Source organism: Rhinichthys klamathensis, unplaced genomic scaffold (genome assembly GCF_029890125.1).
Source record: "Rhinichthys klamathensis goyatoka isolate OS25496 unplaced genomic scaffold, OSU_Roscu_1.1 h1tg000363l_1, whole genome shotgun sequence".
Taxonomy (NCBI): domain Eukaryota; kingdom Metazoa; phylum Chordata; class Actinopteri; order Cypriniformes; family Leuciscidae; genus Rhinichthys; species Rhinichthys klamathensis.
In genome coordinates this window covers 451,160-457,071 of record NW_026606872.1, presented here as the reverse complement: position 1 = coordinate 457,071, position 5,912 = coordinate 451,160, and the positions used below count along the sequence as shown (strand labels likewise).

At 40.1% G+C, this 5,912-nt stretch overlaps 1 pseudogene; it reads left to right on the top strand.

The window, feature by feature from the left end:
* Positions 1–5,641, top strand: LOC130069367 (neuronal acetylcholine receptor subunit alpha-7-like; annotated as a pseudogene).
* The last annotated feature ends 271 nt before the right edge of the window (positions 5,642–5,912 follow it).

Genomic DNA, 5,912 nt, shown 5'->3' with positions numbered 1-5,912 from the left:
ATGCATAAATGTAAGTGAGTGATAACAGGGCCGCAAAACTTGCAAACTAAAAAAAGTAAATGGTAAATACAAACAGAACAAGATATTTGACACTTGTAGGACCGAAAACAGCATCACATGATGGCATTGTGTGAGGAACAGATGCAAATTTAAGTAATTATTATTAACTGAATAATTCTACCTATGAGAAATCAGTTCAAATAATGAGTAATTTTACCGTGACTCCTTTATTGAAATGTGCAGGACTGAGAGATTCTCGAGGGTTCAGGAACAGATTAGATTGGGTTTACTGAAGCTTGACGTTCTGTAATGGCACAGTGTGTTTTCTCACAGCTCAGACACACATCGCTGAGGATCTCATGAATGCTTCATCTACATGCAGGGCTTGTTGTGGATTCAGTGTGTGTGTGTGTGTGTGTTTCAGCTCAGTATTTTGTGACCACCATGGTGATTGTGGGTCTGTGGGTCTGGTGTTGCAGTATCACTATCACGATCCTGACGGAGCCAAGATGCCACGATGGGTAAGAGAAACGCTCTCCATCACTATCTGAAGCAGATCTGTTTTTGTTTCATTTTTCCTCTTTTTTGTGTTTTGTTTAAATTTCATTATTAATATATTTTTAATTGTGCATGTATTTTTTACTTTTTGCTACATTTATTTATTTGTTTAAGTTGTTTGTTAAACTTAATTTTTAATTTTGTTTATTATTTATTTATTAGTAAGTTAGTTACTTGTTTGTTTCACTTTTTATTTAGTATTTTATTTCATACATTATTAACATTTTTTTTTTTAGGGCTGTCAAATGATTAATCACGATTAATCACATCCAAAATAAAAGTTTTTTTTACATATATATATTTGGGTGCACTGTGTATAATTATTTTGTATATATATATAAATACACACACATGCATGTATATTTAAGAAAAAAATATTATTTACATATAAAATATTTATATTTATATATAATATAAATTATATATAAATCTATATACAGTATATACATGAAAATATTTCTTAAATATATACAAGCATGTGTGTGTATTTATATATATAAAATAATTATACACAGTGCACCCACATATATTATGTAAAAAAAACTTTTATTTTGGATGTGATTAATCACGATTAATCATTTGACAGCCCTAATTATTTTATGTATTTTAAATTTAAAATTTTAAAAGCTTACATTACTGAAGCATTTATGTATTTATTTATTTATGGATGTATTATCCCATCCCGTTTATATTTTTATATATGTATGTGTTTGTTTGTTTAGCTTTTTATTTAATTTTATTATTAATATATTTTAATTATGTGTGTATTTTTGCTACTTAAGCTTTATATTACCAAAGCATTTATTTATTTGTTTAATTTATCAAGATTTTTATCTTAGTATTTAGTTTTTATTCCATACATTATTAATATTAAAAAATGTAATTCAATGTCCAAATACTTCTGGGGGCTACTGTATATACTGTATGTTTAATGTTTTTGTTATTAATATATTATTTTTATAATAAAAGTAAAGTTACAACAGTCTCTCTCACTCTGTATTAAAAGTGTTGAAGGTTAAAGTGTCTTTCCGAGCGCCGGGCGCCTCATTCTACAGAGGATGTGTGACATGAACCAGAATCGATTCATACCAAATGCATGAGACTGGACACGAGGAAACAAACTTTGTGCAAATTTGTTTTCTAGGCACACTCTTAACCTAGCCAACATGAAATACTAATTTCCATTTTTGCTTGAATAAAATATGTCAGGTCTTCGTTGTGTAGAATGACAATGAATATTCAAGCACCATTAGGAAGAAGCCGCGTACGCCTCCAGAAATCCCTACAGCCAGTGACGTAACTATCGGTAAGCAGGGTACGCGGTTGCTTACGGGCCCGGACCAATCAGGGGCCCGCTTGACTGGAAGATATTGATTGACAGCCGGGGCCCCCTATCGCATATTACTACTTTTAGTTTGATCGTATTTTACTTTATCACGATTTTGTTTTAAATAAATAATGACAACAACATATTTTACAGATCATTAAATACATGTGTGAAACGAACAATCATGGATTTTGGTGTAATTTGTTTTGAGCTGGGACTGGGGAATCCCCGGGTCGGCTGTTTAACGTTACACGCGCGCGCCACTTCATGCGTTTTCTCAGATCGGATAGCTACTGATTTATCAAAACGATTCCATTTACAGCTGGTCACATAAATGTGTTTTTGCAAAACAGATATAAATCCGATCTTCAATTTCCGCGCTATATGCAGATTTAATAGAGTTCAGGTCACCGAAAGCAACAGATAAGCTGCATTTTATTGATCATCAGCTAAAATTTCTAAATCGAAGACCGCAATTAGAGAGAGCGGCAACAGTACTGGTAAGATCATTTCGTTTCTTTTAATGAAGATGATTGTGTGTTAAGCGAGCGTCTGCGACTTACTTTCACTTTGATTTGCGATATACACTCACCGGCCACTTTATTAGGTACCCCATGCTAGTAACGGGTTGGACCCCCTTTTGCCTTCAGAACTGCCTCAATTCTTCGTGGCATAGATTCAACAAGGTGCTGGAAGCATTCCTCAGGGAGTTTGGTCCATATTGACATGATGGCATCACACAGTTGCCGCAGATTTGTCGGCTGCACATCCATGATGCGAATCTCCCGTTCCACCACATCCCAAAGATGCTCTATTGGGTTGAGATCTGGTGACTGTGGAGGCCATTTTAGTACAGTGAACTCATTGTCATGTTCAAGAAACCAATTTGAAATGATTAGAGCTTTGTGACATGGTGGAAGTAGCCATCAGAGGATGGGTACATGGTGGCCATAAAGGGATGGACATGGTCAGAAACAATGCTCAGGTAGGCCGTAGCATTTAAACGATGCCCAATTGGCACTAAGGGGCCTAAAGTGTGCCAGGAAAACATCCCCCACACCATTACACCACCACCACCAGCCTGCACAGTGGTAACAAGGCATGATGGTTCCATGTTCTCATTCTGTTTACGCCAAATTCTGACTCTAACATCTGAATGTCTCAACAGAAATCGAGACTCATCAGACCAGGCAACATTTTTCCAGTCTTCAACTGTTCAATTTTGGTGAGCTCTTGCAAATTGTAGCCTCTTTTTCCTATTTGTAGTGGAGATGAGTGGGACCCGGTGGAGTCTTCTGCTGTTGTAGCCCATCCGCCTCAAGGTTGTGCGTGTTGTGGCTTCACAAATGCTTTGCTGCATACCTCGGTTGTAACGAGTGGTTATTTCAGTCACTGTTGCCCTTCTATCAGCTCGAACCAGTCTGGCCATTCTCCTCTGACCTCTGGCATCAACAAGGCATTTCCGCCCACAGAACTGCCGCTCACTGGATGTTTTTTCTTTTTCGGACCATTCTCTGTAAACCCTAGAGATGGTTGTGCGTGAAAATCCCAGTAGATTAGCAGTTTCTAAAATACTCAGACCAGCCCTTCTGGCACCAACAATCATGCCACGTTCAAAGTCACTCAAATCAACTTTCTTCCCCATACTGATGCTTGGTTTGAACTGCAGGAGATTGTCTTGACCATGTCTACATGCCTAAATGCACTGAGTTGCCGCCATGTGATTGGCTGCTTAGAAATTAAGTGTTAACGAGCAGTTGGACAGGTGTACCTAATAAAGTGGCCGGTGAGTGTAGTTTGTGCGTTGGCTTGATGAATAGATGCTCATCTGCGGTGATGCGTGTTGTTGCAGAAGCGTCGTCATATCTGACTATGACATATAGACATAACACGCTCTCACACGTTTATTTTTTTTAGCATTTTTAGAGGAGTAAAATTGACATGTGGTTTCAACAACCAGATGCATTTACACTTGTCCAGTGTCGTCTGGAATGCGGCCCAGACCCCCCTACTGAAGTGGTTTGAGCGACCGGATTCAAATCCGTCTCGAATGCGTTTCGAAGGGAATTTACATCTGGTCTTTTCACGATCGGATAGCTATACGATATACGATATATCACAGAAAAAGCATGAAGTGGCCAGGTGTAAACAGTTCCTTGCGTATTGCATGCAAAAGCCTACTCGTGGACATTGCGTCATCACGTGTTGTAGTAGGGGGCCGCCTTGATAATCCTGCATAAGGGCCCGGTGTTGGCTCGTTACGCCACTGCCTACAGCATTATGATGAGTCACCTGCATTGATTCGGTCATATTGACTCAGCGAATCTTTGAGTTATGCAAATAGTGCTCAAACAAACTAATCACGAAACACAGTAGTATTTGCATGGATGAGATCGTTACTATTGTTTCGGGTGATTTCGGGTGGAAACGTGGCTATTCATGGTTGTGTTTTCTTGTCTAGACCCGCGTTCTCCTCCTGAACTGGTGCGCCTGGTTTCTCCGCATGCGCCGGCCCGGTGAGGAGCGGATCCGTCTGGCGTGTCACAACAAACATCCCCGGCGTGGGAGTGTGTCGAGCGTGGATCTGTCGGTCAGCCAGGGGGCGCTGCAGCCCGCCAGCGGGAACATGCTGTACATCGGCTTCAGAGGGATGGAGGGCGTCCATTACGCTCACGACTCTCACGGCGTGCTCTGTGGGCATCTCGTCGCGTCCACTGAGGATGACGTGCTGTAGCCAGGGTCGGCAGTGCCGTCGCTAGGGGGGCGGGCTGGAATTAGGGGCGGAGTCAGTGGAGGTATCGTGGGTGGGGCTTTGGAACTGGCCAAAATTCTGGAGGAAGTGAGGTATATCGCCAAACGATTTCGCGACCAGGACGAGGACGAGAACGTGTGTAAAGCTGCCTTTCCACTGCACACGACATTCGCATACGATTGTCGCATTTCGCCCCCTAGTGTCAGTCGCACGGAACTTTGAAATTGGTCGTGAAGCAACCGTTACCCTCGGCTATTCACAATGGTAAAATTAATGATGAATGTAATGCATGCATGAATATATATTCATGCATGCATTACATTCATCATTCATATATATCCACACAAAACAAATGACCCTCAATACATCTACAATAAAAACAATAGATTTTACAGAGCTAATCAATATAAATATTGATTTAATAATTATAAAAAAAGAATTTCTGCCATAATTATTAATAACCGACATTTTACAGAAATAAAGTTTACAGAATAACATTAAAGAGTTGAAATATTGGTAATTCTAGCCTCACGCTCATAGTTTTGATTAGAATACATCACATCCGGTCGGCCGGTCGCATACGGTCTAGCCGCAGAAGTTCAGATATTTCAACGGATCCAAAGCTCAAATCGGATACGAATTTTCCGCATACGCATATGATCGGAACTCCCCGCAGCTCCCGTGCGACTCTCCATTGGAAATGAATGACTTCCGGTCCAACGGCTGTCGTTTGTCGTGTGCAGTGGAAAGGCGGCTTAACGAATGGAAATTCGTGGCGGCGGTGATCGATCGTTTGTGCCTCATGGCGTTCTCCATTTTTACAATCCTCTGCACAATTGGGATCATGATGTCGCCGCCTAATTTCGTGGAAGCCATCTCGAAAGATTTCTTCAACTGATGCTTGACGTTCTTGCCGCGAGAATTTCGTCATTTTACGTTTTTTGTACATCGCTCAGAAACGACCGAGATTCTTGTGTAATGGGAGTGCAAATGACATGCTAACTAGGGCTAAGCGAAATCACTTTTATGCACTTTTTAATTGTCCTTGAAGGAATACAAATTTAATAAAATGTTTAATTTAGGTTCCAATATAACAGTATTTTAACTAAGAAAGTGCAAGCATTCCAGGTCCCCCAGCTGGGCCTTTGTCTCTATGATAATGTTAAGGTTTGAGTGACCTAATCAAGTTGAGTGGATTAACATCTCAAGGCTCTGAGTGACATTGTCATGCTGATGAAATCAGGTAACCAGCTGAATCGTACTTTCATTGTGTTG